The sequence below is a fragment of the Triturus cristatus genome, chromosome 9 (genome assembly GCF_964204655.1).
Source record: "Triturus cristatus chromosome 9, aTriCri1.1, whole genome shotgun sequence".
NCBI lineage: Eukaryota > Metazoa > Chordata > Amphibia > Caudata > Salamandridae > Triturus > Triturus cristatus.
Window position 1 is genome coordinate 1,244,364,833 of NC_140592.1, and position 21,962 is coordinate 1,244,386,794.

Consider the following 21,962-nt stretch of genomic DNA (forward strand, 5'->3'; position numbering starts at 1 on the left):
CAGAGCCATCCTCCCCCCTTGTGATTTGAAACTAACTTTCGGAAGCTGGATGGACTTATAGCTTCTCTTTCCCCCACAAGAACCTAACCTGTGGGGTCTAGTACCGCTTATGACTTACGGTCAAGATAACCCTTCAGGAATTTCTGAGAGCTTCAGTTGTGATGTTCAAATCAGTTTCACTACATGAGTCCGGGTGGGAGGCGGGACTTATAGTCACACTTACTCCAAAGTCACCAGCCCTCTGCAAACCTACTTGGCCCTCCTGCGGACTCGGATGATTCATCATCCGAGTCCGCACGCTTATACCGCCGTGGTGGTCTCACACTAGGTCCTGAAGAATGCTTCATGTATTAACGCCAGAAGCAGAAACATGTCGACCACTTTAATCACTTTGCACCAGATTTAGGACGTAGCTGGCCCAATTATCACCAGTTTTTAACGTCCACCACATTGTTTTTAATTGTGCCCGGTTTACCACTATTAAAATTCCTTATTGGTTTAAACTGTGACATATTTTAACTTACACTATCACCCTTTGCACTGCATCCACACACAAAAAACCAGCTCCGCTGTAATTCAGGCGTCGCAGCACACCGGGGAGACATTCGGTCTCTCCGGTGGGAACCCAATGATGAAGCATGTCACCAACTAGGTTGGTGAGTGAGGGTTCTTTTAAAAACATAGTGATTCACGTTTTTACATCCTTCTGCACTTGTTCATACCTGATGGACACACTCTTCTGTTGTTGATCTATACTAGCCCTGGGGGACTAAGAGTGGCTCCAAAAAACTCCCTCTCTCTCCTGTTGTTAATTTATATGAGTTAAAATAAGTGCCACTCCTCAAAAATAAATTCCAGTGGGGTACACCTGCAACCACAGGCTCAAATTAAGCACTGCTGTGAGCTACCTTCTATGTCGCCCCTGTGTCAGTGTCTCTCATGACAGCTTGTTTGTCTACATGCATGCATTTGTAATCTGGCACAAGTGCAAATCTCATTTGCTTGGGGCCACTTTCCTATGCAAAGGAAGGAACAAGGGGGCAGATTTACAAGAAAATAATATATCTCTGCCTTATAGCAGAGATGCATCAGTTTACTGGCGTTGTGCAAAAAAACCTTCCGCCACCATGGATGCATCGCATTTACAATGCGGTGCACCATGGTGTAAGGATTGACAGATGCGTCACGCTTCTGTTGGCGCAAAGGTCACGCATTGCTGGAGTCGTGTCGCAAACACAACGCAACTCCAGCAATGCTCAGGGGCGGCCTATACTTATTGTGCTGTGTCACTCCTTACGCTTGCTTTAAGCAGGCATAAGGTTTTGAGGCAGTGGTGTCGTAGAAGTGGTGCAGAGAAATCTTGTAGATTTCACTGCGTCACTTTTACAAGGCTTACTTGCGTAGGAACGCCCACCCTGCATTGACGCAGGTACAATGTGGCACAGGGCTTTACAACGTGAGGCATCTCTTTAGATGCGTCACGTTGTAAATGCGTCGCAATGTGGCGCATTGTTTACGCCACTGCCGGGTCACCAAAGTGATGCAACGGTGGTGCAAAAGTGTTGCAGGGGGCTTGTAAATCTGCCCCAAGGTTTTTAATATTGTGCCAATGTAAATGTGCACTAGTGTAGGTTGTGTTACAGAAGGGGTGTGCAAACCCTGCATCTCCTTCCATAACATAATAATTACCCTGAGCCCAATAAAAAAGTATAAACACCCCTTGCTTCCCCAAGAACTTTTGTAAAATGGCACCTGGTAACTTTTGACAGGTATCTTGGTGAAGAAGTAATTGTAATACTTATTTTATGAAAGCTGAAGGCCTCCTCATGAAAATGCAGCTTCTCCACAGTGACGCCCAGGGAACACTGCAGAAGGAGGAGTGAGAGTAGTGCCAGAAAGGGGCACTAGAATTTAGCCCTCAGTGGCACTGATAAATAGTGGGCGATGCAGCTAATGCGACAAAGAATGGCCAGAAGGAAGGGGTTGCCACTTCGGGGCTGCAGTGGGGCTCCCTTACTCTGGGAGAAGGGGAAAGGAAGTAGTAAGAATGGCCAAGGGCAAAAGTGCTACGGAGAGAGGCCCGGAAGCTGTAGATGTTTCTCGGATGGAGAAGACAGTGCTCACAGGAAAAGAGGTGCAGAGGTTAAGAGGGGCTTATCATAGAGTGTTTGGTAATTACTAAGAGCATGAGAGCAGGGCACAGCATGTTGTGATACTAGAAAGATAAAGTCGATTAGCTCAAGGAAGGCAAGAGGTGCGCCATAGGGAACCTCTTGATATAAGGACTATTCTTGGTGTAGGAAAGCCAGGTAAGGAGCGGGTTAGAGGAGCTCATTGTTCATTGTGGCCTCCATGCTTCCGGCCTCAACAGGGCCACTTCCTCGCTCACATTTACAAGCAGATAAGAAATGACCTTCCCCGGGCCACCAATTCATGAAGGTTTGTAGAACTTGTGCTTCCGTAGGGCGAGTTAAGACAGTGGGTTCAGGGTGTCACCTAGTGGTGGCAATAAATTACCACACAAGGCACAAAAACTGCCTTTTTAGGTCTCGCCTGACCCAGCGCATGCGCTGCTCTAGCGAGACATTTAGTAACTGGGTTTTCAAAGTGCTACCCAAAGGCTTTTGCCGGCCACCTGTGTGCGGTTACGCGCGCGTGGACGTGCACAGGCCATCTGGCTTTCTGTAATGGCTCATTAAGCCTTACAGCGCGTGAATCCCCTCCCCTACCCCCTCCGTTCTCCCACTCCCTCCTTGTCCGCTTCTCTTATTACAAGCTTCCTGTGTCGCGTGGCCAATGCTTGTTTAACTGAGAATTAAAAGGTATGAATACTAATTTATTTGTCCGCTAGATGGCAGACCAACATAAGCAATGCTCAAACGTAATTTTTTTGTCAACACAATGTCCTGCATGAGTTGCCAACAAAATCTGCATTTTCGTACCGTTTTTGCACGTGGGAATAAGCCATGCTTTAGAGGTGATTTATTGAGTACGTCATGATGCCCTTGCCGCGGCAAAGTTAAATAAAGTAACACATCACATTTTGAGCATCTACATAATGCCATGGCCTTATTTCATGTTTCGTGTTTGAAAAAGGTACTTAAATGAAATGAGGTTGCGTGTGTTTATATTTGTGCAGCGAGTAATGTAAGATCATGTTCAAGGCACCACGTGACGACTGAGTTGTTTGATTGTCAAATCAATGTTGTATGCACGCTAAAGCAGTGAAAGAGCGCTTTTCCCACGTCAACTTTGTTCTACTGTGGTAATAATATGGGATTGGACTTCTGTATTGTGGTACTAGATGTGTGAATGTGCGTTTATCAATACAACTGCTCTCAGTAACCCGTTAGTGATTGACATTTATTCTCACTGCCATGTCGCACAAAGGGACGCAGTGCAATATGTTACCGCTGCCGAGTGTGGAGAGCGGCCACTACTCACCAGAGCTAAAGCCAAAGAGGGGGCCCTGCTGCCCCTCCGATCGCTCAACAATGCTGATAAATAACATATTTCTCTCTGTGCATCTGCATGTATATTTTAAGACATGCTATTCTTTCATGGGCATTAGTTATAAACCTAGTTAATTAAACCAACTCTGAGCACAGTGTCTCTTGGCACAGGTCCAGAGTACGGACCTGTGCCGATCTAGATATTAATTATATCCAGAAGATGCAGCTGTGCTGTGGCACAAACGTGCGATTTTATATTTGCACTGCGCCAATAAATGTACATTGGGCCACATTTATTTCCACGCAGATGCTGCCCTTGACAAATGGGCCCAGAGTTAGTTATGAGATTATCAGCAGGTTTTTTAAGAGAAAAATGTTGCTGATATCACACCTCAGTAGAAAATTGAATTCCGAGAGATGTCTTAATACGCACCAACATTAATTTCAGATATCAGTCAAGAACATCGGAGTACTACGACTCACTGATGTACAAGTGAAAACATGCTACAAACTTTTACCGCACTAAAGTAAGCGTAGACGAATGCGGCTGTTCACTCCTCATCAAGGCAGGGTCACCTTCATTCATTCACTCGTGCGCGGGCCCAGCAGGGCACTATCCAGGGTCTCCACTGAAGCTCACTCCTATTCCGAACATGTGGGCGGATTCCACAGGAAGGGAAGAGACGACTCCTACAAGTAGCAGAGAATGTCATGGCCAAACTAAGAATCCCTGTTAAAAAGCCTCAACAGCAGATGCCAGCAGACTGAATGCGGGGTTGTCCACATAGCAGCCTAGCATGACTCTTACACATACATGCCAGGGAATGTTGGATCGCCAAGAGGCGTAAGAGGAGAAGACAGAGTTAAACAAAGCAGAGGGAAGCAGTGCCAGATATACTCTCTTCTTCACATCAGATCAGTCCATCAATTCACTGCTCCACTGAGGAAAGGGCGGAGGAGGCTGGTCTGTCCACAATTTGTCCCTACTCGGATAACTTATCACCATCAACAAAATAAGAAAAGAGATCGGAGCGTATGCACATTCAAAGTACATATGACCCAGTGACAATGTTTTCATAGAATACAAAATGAAGCAACACATCCGGTTTACATCGTCAAAAACCCTTTATGGAAACCTGGGAAACAGAAAGATGGAAAGCATTTTTGGGACAAAATGCAAGTTAGCATCACCATTTAAACAGAACACACTAACAGTGCAGATAAAGTATCTCACAGAGTTGACTTTGAAGAAGGGGAGTTACCTAAATAGAAGGCTACCGCCAGATAGAACCCGCACCTCTGGGGCAGTAGCCTCCGGGTCACAAAACTTCTGTTCATTTTTCAGCTTTCTTACTTCTATGCAGCAGGCAAATGCCGAGCAAGAAAGCAACGACGTCCAATACATCTGAGGAGGACGTTTGCCTCACCAAAAGCACAAAATGCGAGACTACAGCGAATGTCAAAAAGGATATTGCATTTATAAATAAAATCCCACCCAAGTCGATATTTTAAAAATATGTATTTGTTTAAAAAAACTCAATTGAGGATGCTCAAAAGCTATAAAAATGCCAGTCCATCATTTAGATTGCATGAGGACTTCTCCGATGGAAGCCGTCAGCCCTGTACACACGGGCTGCCCCCCACCAACTATGGACACCTTATTTTTACTTTATTTTATTTTTATACAGGGTTTTTTATAAACATACAAAACATTTGTCTGTCGGGTTCGCCGCCCTTGCGCTACAAGGAATATCGATTAGTATAATGGTACCTTTTGGTCGACTCCCCCAAGGCTGGCTAAATTCTTATGAAGATGGCATTTTTGGATCGCAATGGGTACCACAGATCCTAGCCTTTATAAGTTTGACTCTCGCATTTGAGAGACAACGTTGGAACTTGGGATATTCTCTGCTGCACCATGGATATTTTTGAAGCTTGTGCTGTCCAAATTCCCCAGTACACCAAGGGGATTTGAACCTGTCTTGAATTTAACAATCACACACGAAACAGTTGAAGCCTTGAGTCGTCTACACCACGAAACACGTGTCGGCTGTCTGCATCTACGCTCCAACTACGTGTCAACTAATCAAGAACTAACTTAAATTGTTTTGACATGGGACTAAATTATTCTGTCCACCTTGTTTTCCTTGGTGTATTATTGAAATTAAAATTAAACTGACAGAGTCGGTTTTAAATTAACTTGGTGCTGTGCTCTGAATTGTAATTTTGATTATGTAAGTATATGGAAAAGTTATTTTCCCTATACAGAGTGACACTGCTTTGATGGCGCAGTGTTTTCGGTGAGCACGCTTTTACAGTGGCTATCTAATAATTGCAAACACAACGGAGGTGCATAGGTCTCGCTTTTGGGACCTTATAAGTATTTAGTTATGCAGCACAATATCCTTGGTGCAACAACACCAACTGTTGCATGGCTAAACACTTATAAGGTCCCAAAAGCGAGACCTATTGGCTATGCGAATGCTTGTTAAGTTTGAACTGGTGGTGCGTGTCACTCATGGCAAGCTACTGCATACAAGATACAAAGAAAAGACTGCAAGGCTTGTCTGTAGAATTGCTTTGCATTTGGTTTAGGGGGAGAGGTATGCGTGCATCATTGGTGTGCGGGGGTTTTACATCTGTTACAGGCAGGTTCATTAGCTGTTTTCATTGGTGGACCGCTAGTGCATGTGGAAAATAGTGCATTTGTAAAGAGAGTACTTTCGCCCAGGCGCTTCTCAAAGTATCAACATGCTTGGTTAGCTGATTATAACATGTCTTCACATAAGAGCTCATTAGATGGATGGATTAGATGGGAATATTTATCAGAAAGTAAAATATACATGCATATAGTTGGGCATGATAATGAAAATAAAAAGAACCTGTGAAATGGTGTAACAGTTAGAAACCTTTAAAACTGTGTGTATCCATAAATAATCAAATACCGATGTCATGAATATTGTTAGAAATGCGATTCCTGGTTGGCTGAAAGATGCACCCACGCCAGCCAGTAACCACCACTCTAGTCAGGGCAATCTAGATAGACACTAAAAGACAACTGTTAGACCAGGCTTCCTGGGCACCAGGGCACTCGGGGGTAACTGCGCTCCAATCGCATCAACTGGAGTGTTCCCCACTGGTGTCCTGGGGCCTCAGTACTAGTGGACCCAAAACTGGATAACCAAGTACTCCTCTCCAGCACTTCACTCTCTCAGGGTAGCGAGACAGAGCAGTCCAAGGCTTACTCAAGGAGGTGAGGTGGGGTTAGACATTCAGAATACAGTGCACACCGTACCACCAGCTGATAAACTCAATGTCCAGCCAGTGCTTTACTTTTTATAAAAGAAAAGTACTTTAATACACACAAGATAATTATGCTACACATAAAACTAGGATAAACAGTGAAAACCAGATGCCTCTACAACCCTCTGGGACAGAGTTCTGACCCCAAACAGTATTATAGCGCCTAGACGCCAAGCACTATAAAAACACAGTTAACATGAAAACACACAATAAGCATTCCATATTACAGACCATGTTACACAGGCCTGCTCTCATTCACTAGAGCCTTGATACCAATCTTTGGATTGAAAGGAAATAGTTTCAGCGTATGATGTGAAGTCAAATGTTCTTGATCAGCCCCATAACCCCCACCCAAAGCAACAGAAGTGCCCTCCCGTCGTGAGTGAGGACACCGCTCTCGTGGTGTCACGGATCTGACCACTGGTGCCGGATGTCTTGGCACAGTTTACTGGAGTCCCACTAGTCCAGTAGCCACTGGCTAGCTGTAGGAGGGTAGTGGCAGGACAGAGTGCCAGTTCACACTGATACCCCCAGAGATCACAAAAATAAAGGTGGGGGCCTGTTTCACTGGCCTCCATTCCCAGCTACTGCTTGTACAGGCTCCCACAGCGCAGGGGAGGAGGTTGGAGGGGATTTGTTCTCACCTTCATTCACTAGAATCAAGCTTCCCCCTCTCTGGTTCTCTTGATGTGCTACCATCTTCCTTGATGTGCCGCAAGCTTCCTTTCCACACCAACTCCAATGATGTGCTGTAAGCTTCCTTTCCACACCTTGGACAGCTGTCTGAAATTTCCTTGTTCAAAAGCGCCTACTCCACAAGTCTCACAGAAACAGCTGGTCTCCAATGTTGCTGATGCAATGGATTCTCATTGAACTCTTGGCAGCAGACTCCATCCATCATAGAGAAAACTGCCTTAGTTCCCGACGCAGTGAACAGTGTCTTATCTCCTGCCTTCACATTGCGGGTTGCGCCTGGCTCTCTTCAGACGGACCTGGTGTGGCTGCCTCTTCAGTCATAGACCAGTCTTGAACAACAGCTGACCACTCAGGCCAGACTTTTATCACCTCTGATTGATAGGCTCATCCAATCAGAGGGTCTGCTACTTTTGCATCCTGAATACACCTCCAATCACAAACCCTTCATGGCATGTTCAATGCATGGCTTAAGCAAGCACAATTTCCCTCCATGTTTTTCTGGTACCAGCCTATGCATCCCTAAAGAGGAATTTTAATTAACTCCAGCCCAGGAGGCACTGACCAGTGGGGGAGGGTCCTCTTAGCAGAGTTAGTGCAGCTAAACCCAGATAAGGGCTGAGTGTCTACCCCAGCCCACCAGGCCTTTCAAAGGAAATGGGGAGGGGTACGGGGAGCTGGGATGTCCAGCAGAACAGCTTGCATTCCTCACACTGGCTCAGCTCACCATTCTTCCCCAGTACACCCACGGGCTCTCAAGCACACGTCAGGCAGACAAAGGCAACAGGACCACAGGCATGACAGACTGCACAGACTTGGTCAGGAGGGTGCCTAGGGACTCACCCCTCCTGACTATAGATTTATTGCTGCCACCACTGTCAGTCTACCACAGCCTTAATAGAGAGGGAAGTAGCCACTCTCTGAAAAATAGGGGTGCACTAGGCATGCCCCCTCGACCTCAGAGCCAAGCTCTAGGGTCTCAATCCATGTAAACAGGGAGACCCTCAGTGGACATGCATGATTGTCCTGCTCACTGAGGCAGGGATCTAGAAACCATACAGTAGCTTTTGAGTGACTTGCCTGGAGATCAGCATAAGGCAGGGGAAGAACTCTCTCTAGAGACATGCAGGAGACTTCCCGCCCCAACAACAACCGAAGCTCACCTTCTGCTAGATTGGCACAGAGCAGTCAGACTTATTAAAAGAGGCAATGTGTAAAGTATTTGTGCAACACACACACAGTAGCACAATAAATACACCACAAAAAGACTCCACACAGTTTTACCAAAATAGATGATTATGATATTCTGAACAAAACAAGAAATAAATGACAAAAATCTAATGTAAAGAAGTGGAGAGACTGAATTTTACAGGAATAAAGGTAGTAAAGCACTTAGAAGTGAGTAGAACTAGAAAGGTAACTTTAAATTGTGCTGGACCGTGCCAAAGTCAAAGTTTAGGCCGACCATGTTGGAGCACTGGCCGGCTACAGGACCCACACAGGCCCCAGTGAACAAAGTACCTTTCCTGGTCGCAAACAACGAGATGCATTTATGTCGAGTCCCGCAGGCTCAGGATGCGTTGATCTCCATGCAGTGAAGGCAATGCGTCAGTTCCAACGATGGGTGCCGGAATCGAGAGGCGTCGATCAACGTGCTGGATTCTGCCACGCAGTTGAGGGGATGCATCGATCTCACCAAGCTGCAACAGCCGCGATACACTATTCGATGTGTCGCTCTCTGAAGGCAAAGTGCTGGTTCTGATGCAATGCACAAATGTTACTCCTGCCACTGGTTTGATGCGCTGGTTCTGCTGCACACAGACAGGAGGTGTGTCAAAATTAATGTTTCAAGTATCTGGGCCACTTCCAGTGATCCAGACTCAGGAGCAGGGGTAGAGACTTTGATATCCCTGAGCCTCACGCAACAGGAGGCAAGCCAAGAAGCCCTTGGATATCACTTGGAGGGAGGACAGAGTCCAGCTCATCTTCAGCCGAGTCAGAGAGCAGCAGGCAGCAGGGCAACACAGGAGAAAAGAATGTCTTCCAAGTTTGCAGTCAAAAGATAAGTCCTTTAAGCAGCACAGAAGTCCTTATGACAGAGTTTCAGCCCAAGATCCAGAAGTGCCTGATGTGATGGGGTCAGAGATCCAGTACTTATCCCCAAAAGTGCCTTTAATGTGGGGGTGACTTCAAAGCAGCTCTCAGAAATGCACAGGTATTCCTTTTAACCCAGTCCTGTCTGTCAGGCTATCTGTGGGGGGTAATCCGTCCTTTGTGTGTCGACAGGACACAGCCTATTCAAGTGAAGTTTCGGCCCCTCCCTTTCATCCTGCCCAGGCAAGGCCATAGAATGCAGATGTATGTAGATGGGTACTCAGGCACACTTATCCTTCCTGTGTTGTGGCTGTTGAGAGGGAATGCATAAATTGTAGCTATCACCCACCCCAGATGAATATTGGACACAGGCTGTCATGCACCCAGAGCAGTAAGTGCAAAGAAATGTCTACTTTCTAAATGTGGCCTTTTTACAACAGTACTGTTAAATGCAACTTCACCAGTACGGAGGATGTATCTTTACCATTCCAAACATATGAAACATGAAAAAGCTATTCCTCTCTGATCAAGAATTATAGCTTAAAAGTGTATTTGGGAATTCCCAATTCTAGACTTTGAGAAGAGTAGTCTTCATAGTAGTGAAAAAATAAATAGGCAGTTTGTCACTACCATGACATGAAAACAGAAATGTACATGTCCTAACTTTTACTTACATACCACCCTGACTTTAGGGTTACTTAGGGCCTACATTAGGGGTGACTGCTATGTAATAAAATGGGATCTAAGGCTTGGCAAGTAGTTTTAAATGCCAAGTAGAAGTGGCAGTAAACTCCACACACAGGCACTGCAGTGGCAGGCATGGAACTGGATTGAAAGACTACTTTGTGGGTGGCACAGTCAGGGCTGCAGCCCACTAGTAGCATTTGAAGTACAGGCCCTGGGTATATGGTATACCACTTTACAAGGGACTTGTCAGTACAAAAAGTATGCCAATCAGGTGTACACCAATGTCATCATTTTTAGGGGAGAAGCACATGCACTTTAAAACTGGTTAGCAGTGGTAAAGTGGTAAGAGTCCTAACACCAAGAAAAAGAATCAGCAAAAAACAGGAGGTAAAAGGCAAAAAGTTTGGGGTGACCCCTCAGAGAGGGACATTTTCCAACAAACATGTATGGTTAGCTCAATATATTTACTGACATTGTGAAATGTCAAGATTTATTTAATTTGAAATATGAAAATTGAGTCAATTTGCAGCTAGCTTGCTCCATGTGCGCTAGGCACAATGTTCTTGGTTCTTCTCTTTCATTTAACAAATAGTGCATTTTGGGAGTTGTAGTTTTCATTTGTTTTCGTTAAGCAGTACTAATAATAACAATGCTTTTAACAAGGAAAATCAAGGACTGGATACTCTAAGTTCAGTTCACAAATTTAATTTAATTTATTCACTTATTTGACACACAAATCATCCTCGAGGGGATCTCTAGGCGACTTTACAGCTGGGAAGTCACCAGTATGAGATAAAATTATAGAGTGAATAACCAGATTTTCATGAGTTTTTTTAAAAAGGGTGAGGTCAGGGCATGCACGAATGGACAAAGGCAGGTATTTATTTGGATCTGTATTTGATCCTCTGTAGCAGGAGAGAGAGAATCCAGAGTAGGGCGATGAAGGGTATGGGGCTTGAGGATCCTGGATCTTAGGTATCGTATTGTTTGTAAAAGAGTTGTATATGTTGTTTAGCTTATGTTCAAAATGTGCCACAAGGTTATCGCAATGAGATTGCCAGATAGGTATAGCAAGATTACAACTACTCGGATCTGTTAATTTCTTGAGAATTTTAAAGAGCTCTTTAGAGGAGTTTTTTGCAGAGTTAATTCTCCCAACTATGTTAACCCTGGGCTTCGTGCTCCGCTTCGCCCACGGAGTGCACGTAGTGCTGCCTGCTTCGCCGTTTACAAAGTAGGCGTAGCAGGCAGTGCTACGTACACACCGTAGCGAAGCAGAGCTGCCCGCCACCAGCCTCCCACCCGCCCTAATTTAAAAATAATTTAAAGAAGGGTAGAGGTAAATAAACCTCCTTACCTTGAGCCCGGTGTCCCAGGGCTCCCTCTTCTTGCTGACAGTAACTTCTTCATGCAAATGCGCATGCGCGGACGCCCGCGCATGCGCATTTCTCACGAGAAATGCGCATGCGTCCGCGCATGTGCATTTGCGTGAAAAAGTTACCGTCAGAAAGAAGAGGGAGCCCCGGGACGCCGCGCTCAAGGTAAGGAGGTTTATATTTATTTTTAACCTTCTTTAATTATTTTTAAATTAGGGCGGGTGGGAGGCGGGCGGCGCGTAGTGGGGCTACGCAGAGCGCGCGAGTGTGCGTAGATTTTGCCACACTACGCGCTGCTCCACGTAGCCCCACTATGCCCACTACGCCCAAGCCTGAACTATGTAAGATCTTCTTGCAGAGTTACAATATTTTAAATAAGTCCTAAAAGCTAACTTCCCTCTTCTGAATTAAATTTCCTTAATTTGCGTTCTAATTCCCTTACTATGGGTTTCTCCTTCTTTAGAAATTCTGAATACCAGGGGGCGGGAGGGTTTTCCCTTTTTGATTGATGCCTTTTTAGCAGGACAATAATGTCTAAAGCCTTGGTCAGAGAGTCTTCAAGGGCTCAGAGGGCGAGGTTGATGTCTTCATAGTCTGTGATGACAGGGGCACTGAAACTGGGAGAAGGGCAGAAGGAACTTGATCTTGTCAATTTACAACTCTGACCGCAGAGTTCCTTATGTGTCTGAATGTCTAAGTGGAAGTCGACAGAGAGGTGATCGGTCCATACTTGCAGAGCTGGCGTGTCTACTACTAAACTGGTGGCATCTGTAAATATTAGGTCAGGGGTATGCCCCGCTATGTGGGTGGGACCTGTTACCATTTGAAGTCAGCCAAGAGATTCCATGTCTGATATAAGGCGCGCAGTATCCGCGTCAGTTTGATTATCTACATGGTAGTTAAAATCCCCCAGAAGCAGAAAGTTATCTGATGTTAAAAAGTATGGTGCTTATACTGAAATCTGTCTTTCCCTCGGGAGGGCGACAGACCAGCGCCCCCTTCCAGATTAGATTAGTTGATGCTTTCAACTGGAAGGTTATCATTTTCACTGACGGTTGGAACAGGAGTCCAAAGTATCCACCCTCAAGGGATTTCTTGTTGCGATGGCTATTACCCCTCCCTTTTTGTGCTGTCTTTACAAAGGTATTTCCATGTCACACAATTCGTTTTAGAACATGTGAGGCCCCCATTTCCAATTCAGGAAAGTTGGTTTTCCAATTGGGAAAGGATTTATTCACACAGAGGATTCTGTGCGAGTACCTCTGCCCCTCTGGGTGTGAAGAGAGCGTCCACATTCCAGATTTTCTTATCTGAAAATATTATTGTGTTCGTTTTCACATGAGAAAGGGGAATTCACTAAAGGTTTCCAAGAGTATGACTAGAAACCGAAGGCCCCTGCAGGGTCACATGTGCACTTCTGGGAAACTTTCTGACTTTCCAAAGGTTGTACCTCTTTACCCATCCGAAGGCGGAATCCTGCAGCTGGAGCTCTTCTCCCACCCAAGGGTGGAATCCTGCACTTGAGATCTTTGCCCGCCTGAGGCGGGATCCTGCAGCTGGAGCTCTTCGTCCATCCGAGAGCAGAATCCTGCAGCTGGAGCTCTTTGTCCATCCGAGGGCAGAATTCTGCAGCTGGAGCTCTTTGTCCATGCGAGGGCGGAATCCTGCAGCTGGAGCTCTTCGTTAGGGGTGGGCGGAATTTGCGAAAGCGACTTTCGCAAATTATCGCGAAAATGTTAAAAATCTCCGCAAACAAGCGGAAATATCGCGAAGATGCGGAAGTTTTTTTCACGCCCGTTCGCGATATTTTTTGCATGGTTGCGGGTCGCTAACTTACCCCTGCGGTTGCTCGCGGGCGCGGCCATCTTGTTTTCAGTTGTCTCGCGGTGCATGATCGTGAGAAAAAAGACGTGATCGCGCGACGCATGACGTCACTGCGGACGCGAACTGTCGTGAGACAGCGCAAATGGCTAAAACAATACAACATCTCATGGAGAACGCGACCGGATCGGGAAAACTTGTCGGCGAACGCGGGGATTCAGGTAAGGCGATCGCGCGCGCGCGAGAATGTATTATTTTACAGCGCGATCAAGAACCAAATTATCGCAAAGCTGCGGAATGCGGAAATTTTGACATTTACGCGCTCTCCGCGGAACGCGGAAATGCCAAATTATCGCAAATTCCGCGAACGGAACGGAAATTTTGCCCAGGCCTACTCTTCGTCCATCCGAGGGCGGAATCCTGCAGCTGGAGCTCTTCGTCCATCCGAGGGCGGAATCCTGCAGCTGTCACTCATTAGAAGTAAGTGTCACTCATCCGGGTGTTTTATCATGCAGACAGCCGCAAAGGCCAAAATCAGTGCTTAATTTGAGCTGGAGCTTTCAGGTGCTAAGCACCAGCACTTAATTTGTTTCCGGTGCTCGGCACCAGAACCTACTTGTCAACACCATAATTAGAACAATCCACCACATGGTGGCGCTGCTTATCTAATTTAGAGATGAGCAGAACAACTGTAGTTTAGAAATACAATATACATTAAAATAATGCTTATACCTGCCGCTCCAGCCATTCCTTTAGCTTTGGGGACCTGGAATAATCTGAACTGTCGCATTTACATGCGAGAGAGATGGTAAATAGCTGTTTTGGTAGCGATGTCATGGGCAATGGGTGGTGCAAACTGCAGTGGCCTCCTGGCCAGAGCCATGGCACTTGATATTTTACAAATTAAGCACTGGCCAAAATGACTGGTGAGTGTTTCCGTTAAGGAAATCTTTGTGTATGCTGTCATAGCTTTATACCCCAGAAGGGTCGGCTCAGCCTTTCATCCGTCTTAGGTCCATATAAGGAGTACAGTTGAGTAATAGTAGGGGTATGTACAGCAATACTGAGCAATACCGTTTACTTATAAAAGCGTATGGTTAATTATGCCTTTGGGATCCAACTATTTTGGTTAAAATGTCAGAGTTTACTTCACTCCAGTAATTGGATTGCAACGTTTCAGTGCAGCGCATTGTGACGCAGGTTACTGTATACTAGTGTCCAGGCGTCTGGTATTTGAAGTCACTGCTTCTGTATACACAATAACGTCTGATAAAGCATTCACTAATGCTGGATTTGTTTTACAATGCTGCCATCGTGTGTTAGGTTAAGATGGCTGCAGTTAAACTTCGTACAACAGAAACTAGACTTGCAACAACGTAGGAGGCCAGCGCAAGCGTGGTGTGTGCAAGTGGACCCCAAATCTAATGACAGCAGTCCCCAAAACTTCTGGGAATTCTAGTAATGGCCCGGACGGGGGCTTCCGATTCTCTGCGCTTGCGCTAAATGAAGGAGATAGGAGGCACAGAAGCGGTTTAACTCCTCCTTTTATTAAAGCGCCCTGACTTCTAACACGAGGGCAGGGCGTGCGTGCGTGTATGCGTCACAGCGTGGAGGCGCAGCCTTTCGCTGCGTTACATTCTTCCAAAACTTCAATGAAGATAACATGGCACAGTTTAAACAATATGTTGAACCTACCTGGATTCTGTGGTACAGTCATGTGACGGTGGTTCTAGGTTCTACTCACATGAGTAGTCCTCAAGTCTTTTGTTCCTTGAGATGTGATGTCTCAAGTTGTAGGGTTGACTCCTAGCTGGCTGAAATAGACAGGTGGGCTGGGATGTATCTGCAGGTGGTGTTTCTCTTTGGGTAGGTGGGGTTACAGTAGGCAGCTCAGGGCTATGATTTGGTTCATCCACCTCCATTTCATGCGTCTCTTCTCCAGGCACCTCAGCGTGACGAGTTCTTGAAGTGAGTGGCCTGCACTTGCAGTCCTGCCAAGTGCCACGCATCGAAAGTTATCCCAACGCATTTTAAGGCAAGTCCCGCATTAAAAATAATGATCACGCATTATGGCACCTCCTGTCCTTAGCTGTCAAGGCTGGTAGTATAATAAATAACACTCTGAATAAAGCTGTCGGCGCCAGTCTGCGCTGCTCACTGCCTGGGGCTGGCTCAGCGCACACGTCATGATTTGCCCAATGGCTGCACAGCTGAGACAGGGCACTTAAAAGTGGGCCGGGTCGGCAGAGTTATGTGCAGTTTGTTAGCAGCAAGGAAGTGTATGTTCTGCTGCTGTTATGCTCACTCTCTTCAAGAAAAGGGGACCAAGGGCTTTGTTTAACCAGGTCCAGCATACAAGCCAAAATACAGAAAAAGACACACAATTGATGGACGGAATGCAGAACAAATCAAAACATTCACCCCCAGTCAAGAGATCTGGGTTAAATCCATCATTCTTTTGCTCACCATGCCACCCCAGTTTATACCTGGCCATATGCAAATCAGTCTTGACCCTGTGCCTCATGGGAACAGTCCAGCCCGAACTGCCAAGCCAGGTCCTCCTTGGACCGGAAACAAGCATCCTAGGACCGGTTTCGGGGTTTCACCCCTCTTCAGCCAGGATAGCTTGATTCCAGTGGCACAGTGAGCCCAGGACCCACGTCTGGGCATACCTGGCACACTTAGGGCGAGAAAGCAAAAGTTTGGGCTGGACTATCCCCTTTGGGTCAGGGTCAAGACTGATTTGCATATGGCTGGGTCCAAACTGGAATGGCATGGTGAGCAAAAAAACGATTGATTTAGGCCCAGATCTCTGTACTGGGGTGAATGTACGACATTATTCTGCATTCTGTCCATCAATTGTTGTTTTTGCATTTGTCACCCGAGTGGGACAGGTATGCCCAGACGTGGGTCCCATGCTCTCCATGCCACTGGAATCAAGCTATCCTGGCTGAAGAGGGGTGAAACCCCGAAACCAGTCATAGGATGCTTGTTTCCAGTCCAGGGAGGACCAAACCTGGCAGTTCGGGCTGGACTGCTCCCATGAGGCACAGGGTCAAGACTGATTTGCATATGGCTGGGTCCAAACTGGAATGGCATGGTGAGCAAGAAAACAATGGATTTAGGCCCAGATCTCTGTACTTGGTTGAATGTACGACATTGTTTTGCATTCTGTCCATCAATTGTTGTTTTTGCATTTGTCAACCCGAGTGGGACGGTATGCCCAGACGTGGGTCCCGTGCTCTCCATGCCACTGGAATCAAGCTATCCTAGCTGATGAGGGCTGAAAGCCCAAAACCGGTCCTAGGATGCTTGTTTCCAGTCCAGGGAGGACCAAGCCTGGCTGTTCGGGCTGGACTGTACCCATGAAGCACAGGGTCAAGACTGATTTGCATATGGCTGGGTCCAAACTGGAATGGCATGGTGAGCAAAAAAACGATGGATTTAGGCCCAGATCTCTGTACTGGGGTGAATGTACGACATTGTTTTGGATTCTGTCCATCAATTGTTGTTTTTGCATTTGTCACCCCGTGTGGGACGGGTATGCCCAGACGTGGGTCCCGTGCTCTCCATGCCACTGGAATCAAGCTGTCCTGGCTGATGAGGGCTGAACGCCCGAAACAGGTTCTAGGATGATTGTTTCCAGTCCAGGGAGGACCAAGCCTGGCAGTTCGGGCTGGACTGTCCCCTTTGGGCCAGGGTCAAGACTGATTTGCATATGGCTGGGTCCAAACTGGAATGGCACAGTGAGCAAGAAAGCAATGGATTTAGGCTCAGATCTCTGTACTGGGGTGAATGTACAACATTGTTCTGCATTCTGTCCATCAATTGTTGTTTTTGCAAATACAGTACAAAGCAGAAAGGTATGCTATTCCTAAAGAAAAGAAAACAGGTAGATGTGCATGTGGAGAACTCAACTACTCGCTAAGGTCTCCGCTAAAAGGCCCCATCATGGGTGCCGATCAGGTATTGCAGCGCTGACCTGACGAGGAGCAGACCCGATGATTTAGCTTGACACCTAGCTGACTGGATGTGTGAGGGTCTCTTTCCGAAAGTAGGAAATCTTCTCCTGCCCTTAGCAAGTAGTTGAGTTCTCCACACGCACATCTACCTGTTTTCTTTTCTTTAGGAACAGCATACTTTTCTGCTTTGTGCTTTTGCGCTCACACCATTTGTGCTGTGCGCCGTGGTGCTAGTAAAATATATAACTGTTGATCAAGCGGCCGTCTGCATGAGAGAGTACCTGCAGCTATTCTTCATGAGAATGCGGCTATGTTAACCGGACTGGGGCTGCTGGGGAGGATTCGTCATTGCTTGGCTTTGTTACAGTGATGGTGCTTGCTATATCATGTAAATTAGTGTCGAGGTATTTATCTCCTTTGACACCCTTATTAAATCTGAATTTCCTGCCCGCCTGGCCACCAAGAGTTATTTGCACCTCTGTGCCGAGTTAAATAATTACAGAAAGTGGCCGGTGTTCGGGTTGTCATCACCTGACCTCCACACTTGCCTGTTTGCCTGCCTACCTCCAGGGCCGGCTCTAAGGCGGTGCGACCGGTGCCTTCGCACCGGGTGCTGGCTTCCTGGGGGCGCCGTGTTTGCAACTTTATTATGCTTTTAAAGCACCTGCTGTGCGTTCCTTTCCTCCTGCAATTACGGGGTCTCACAAAAATGTCAAGATAACTCCTGTGATTAACGTTCTTCCTGGCCAGAGATCAGAGTTTTGTGTAGTTGAGGTTTTTGAATTATGTGAAGGTAGCACAGAGGGTTAATATACCTGCTGCAAAGAACGTGCACCAAGTAGATTACGGAGTGCATAAAATGCAAAGAGATCAGCAGGTTACTGATTTTAAAAGAGACATCCTTTTGTTACTTGCAATTTATAACTTAAAGTTCTAATATAGAATAGTGAGGTATTAACGTTCATCATAGAAATGCATACACTCTGCAAAGTATAGAACATTGATTAATGTTGCAAAAAGGGTTTATTTGGGTAGAAATGGATTCTTATTATTAACCCCTTCGCTGCTGCGGACATTCCGCTGCAGCGCTGGGGGGGGCAGGGGGGCAGCGCGGCGGGCCTGTGCTCATGACGGAGCCGCTCCGTCATGAGCCACAGTTGAGCTGTGCTCATGACGGAACGGTTCCGTCATGACTCCGCCCATTTGCGTTGTCGCCCCGCACAGGCGGGGAAACAGCGCCACGCAGGCGGAGCGGCCGCCGACAGGATTGTCATGACGGAACCGTTCCGTCATGAGCACACGGCAACCGTGGCTCATGACGGAACGGTTCCGTCATGAGCAGGGAAGGGGTTAAAGAAAACTCCCAACTATGCTGTTTCTTTTTCGACTCTGAGTTTGTGCTTCTCCACACCAAGCACTCCTAAACTATACTGGCTACCAGTATGGATGACATGTGACTCCTACACTTTTAGGGGCATATGTATCAAACTCCCGTTTAGCGAATCCTAATTTGCGATATTTTGCGATTCGCAAATTCAGATTAGCTAAACGGGATGTAAAAAATTAATCGCTAATCATTTGCGATTTCTTAAAAATCGCAAATAATTCGCAGACACCCGTTTTGCGATTTCTTAATAGCAAAATTCGCTAATTAAGAAATCGCAAAAACGGGAACCTGCAAGCCAGGTGCAGCCTGATGACATCACAAACAGGAAACTGGAGTGATTTCCTGCACCTGCTCACCTGAGCCACACCCAGAGGCTGCTTGGGGAGTGTGAGGAGGCATCCCAGGAGAGTGCAACCAGCAATGGATTCCACCAAACAACAGCAGGGCAAGGATGCAGAGAAAAGGAAGAGAAAACATAAGTTCTCTGAAAAGGAGCAGGAGGTCCTCATTGAGGAGATGGTCTGCAGCCATGAGCTCCTCTTCGGCAAGAAGGCACTGCGTGTCCCAGAGGCCAGGAAGAGGAAAATCTGGCTAGAAATACAGAGTAAGGTGAATGCAGTGGGAGTCACCACACGTACCATCGAAGAGCTGCGCAAGCGGTGGTACGACATGCGCCAGAGGTCCAAGGAGAGGGTGGCAGCCAGACTGAAGGACGCAAATCAGACTGGAGGAGGACCATCCACTGCAGAGCAGCCAACCCCCCATGAGGAGCTCGTGGAGTCTACTCTCCTGCCTGAGAGCGTTGGTGGTGTGGCTGACATAGATAGCTCCGACCCTGCATCCAGCAGTCAAGGTAAGATGCATGCAAAATCAATCTGCACTCCTCCCCATCCCATGCACACTTCCCCAAATGCGCATAGTAAACTCCCAAAATGTCAATCCAGGCCAGGTCTTACAGCACACCCAGCAATGCATCATGGGACTCGTAGTACTGTGTCTGACTGTGTGTCCATGACACTAAGGAAATTAAATGCAACATGTGGGTTGGGGATAAGTGAATGACAGTGTCAGAGGTTAGCCAAAAAAAAGTAGGAACTTTATTGATTGCCACATGCAGACAATAACACAAACTCATGTAGTCCCCTTTACATCCACAGCACATGGCATGGCACAAGAACACTGCGCAGAGGGAGAGGAGCCTGCACACCCTGCGGACTCCAGCGATGACACAGAGCAGAAGCCAAGCCAGCGCAGGAAGCGCGCACATGTGCCCCACTGCCTCCATTTGAGGACGAATTCCCTGCCACAGGGGATGACACCGACAGGAGAGAGGGGAGTCAGGGTGTGTCACATATGCCCAGTCATGACACACAAACGCCAAGGATTAGACCACAGGAGACATCCAGATCAAGGCCCAGGAGCAGCACTGCGACAGAAGCAGAAGGGTCCGTGTTCTCCGGCCTGGAACAGAGCATGCTGCAGGAACAGCGCCTGCAATGCAAAGCACTGAGGTCAATAAATAGGCAGCTATGCCGCATACACAAGGACCAGAAGAACATGGGGGTGGGCTTCGTGGCCATGGCAGGGGCAATCCATGAGCTCTGTGCCACTTTGAGGCACACCCAAGCTGCCAATGACAGGGCTGGCCGACGTGCCAATGCACGCCTACACAATTACACAAAGGCCGTGAACCGCCTCTGCACCACCACCAGCACCCTCACACGCAGAAGCGTAACAATGCAGGTCGACATGGCACATTCCTGCCAGGACATTGCCCGAGGGCTTGCGCAGGTGACCACTGCTGTGGAGCAGCTGCAGACAGCCAATGCTGGTGGCAGCGCACTCATGGCCTCTGCCGAGAGTGAGGACACCTCAAGTCGGAGCAGCCTCACTCCCACCTTGCCAGGGCAAAGACACCGCAGTGCCAGACAGGGTGCAGGCCAAGGGGACACCATGGGGGGCACTCAGCCTGGACGTCATCGAAGGAGGTGAACATCTGCGGGGACACTCACTGCAACACGGGTGCATTAACCCGAAAATGCTGCTTGCACAATTACTTGTGCCTTACCTGCACTGTGTGCACAACATGTGCTGGGGACAGTTACTATTTCTTTAATGTGAAGTGTGATTAAACACTTCACACATCATCAAACTTTGTTGTCTTATTTCATCATTACTCACCTAGAAGTAGTTTTGTGTGATCTCTGTCCGTCTCTGGCGTCCAGCAGCTGCCCCAACTCCTGCTGCAGGTCTGGCAGGGGGAGCAGGGCGCTCGTCATCCGATGTGTCTGTATCGGTCACATCAATTGTGGTGCCTTTCCTCATTGCCATGTTATGTAGCATTGCACAGCTTGCCACGATTTTACAGCAGGTCTCAGGTCTGTATTGCAGTGCGCCTCCACTTTTATGCAGGCACCTGAAGCGGCTCTTCAGGATTCCAAAGGTACGCTCAATGACGCTGCGTGTAGATCTGTGTGCCCTGTTGTAGCTCCTCTCACTTGCATTTGCAGGATCCGGATATGGGGTCAGGATGAAGTCGCACACTGCATAGGCACTGTCACCTGCATGGACAAACACAATAGGTAAGTCAATGTCCCCCCCCTCAAGTGATGTAGTGGATGTATTGATGTGTGCCATGTATTTACCTAGCAGGTACCCCTCCCCAAACTCTCCAGCACTCAGACGTCTGTGTATTCCACTGTGTCTGAAGATGAAAGAGTCATGTGTACTGCCGGGGTATTTGGGTACGATGTCTGTGATGAGATACTTAGCATTGCACACAATCTGTATATTGAGGGAATGGTAGCATTTCCGATTCCTGTAGACATATTCAGTTGCTGCTGGGGGTGTGATGGCCACATGGGTCCCGCCAATGCAGCCAATGACGTGGGGGAATCGTGCAATCTGGTAGAAGTCCAGTTTTGTTTGCTGTAATGCCTGTTGGGTGGTGGGGGGAAGTAAATGTGATGTGAGAGCCTCTGCAGTATTGCATCTAGGAAGGCATGGAAGAAACGCGACAGTGCACTCTGTGACACCCCACCAACCTCCGCTATTACCCGTTGAAAACTCCCTGACGCCAGGAGGTGCAGGGAGCACAGGACCTGCACATGTGTGAGAATTGTTTGTGTCCTGCGTGTAGGATGTTCCAAGTAGGGTTTCAGCTCCTCAATCAGGTCCATTATGGTCT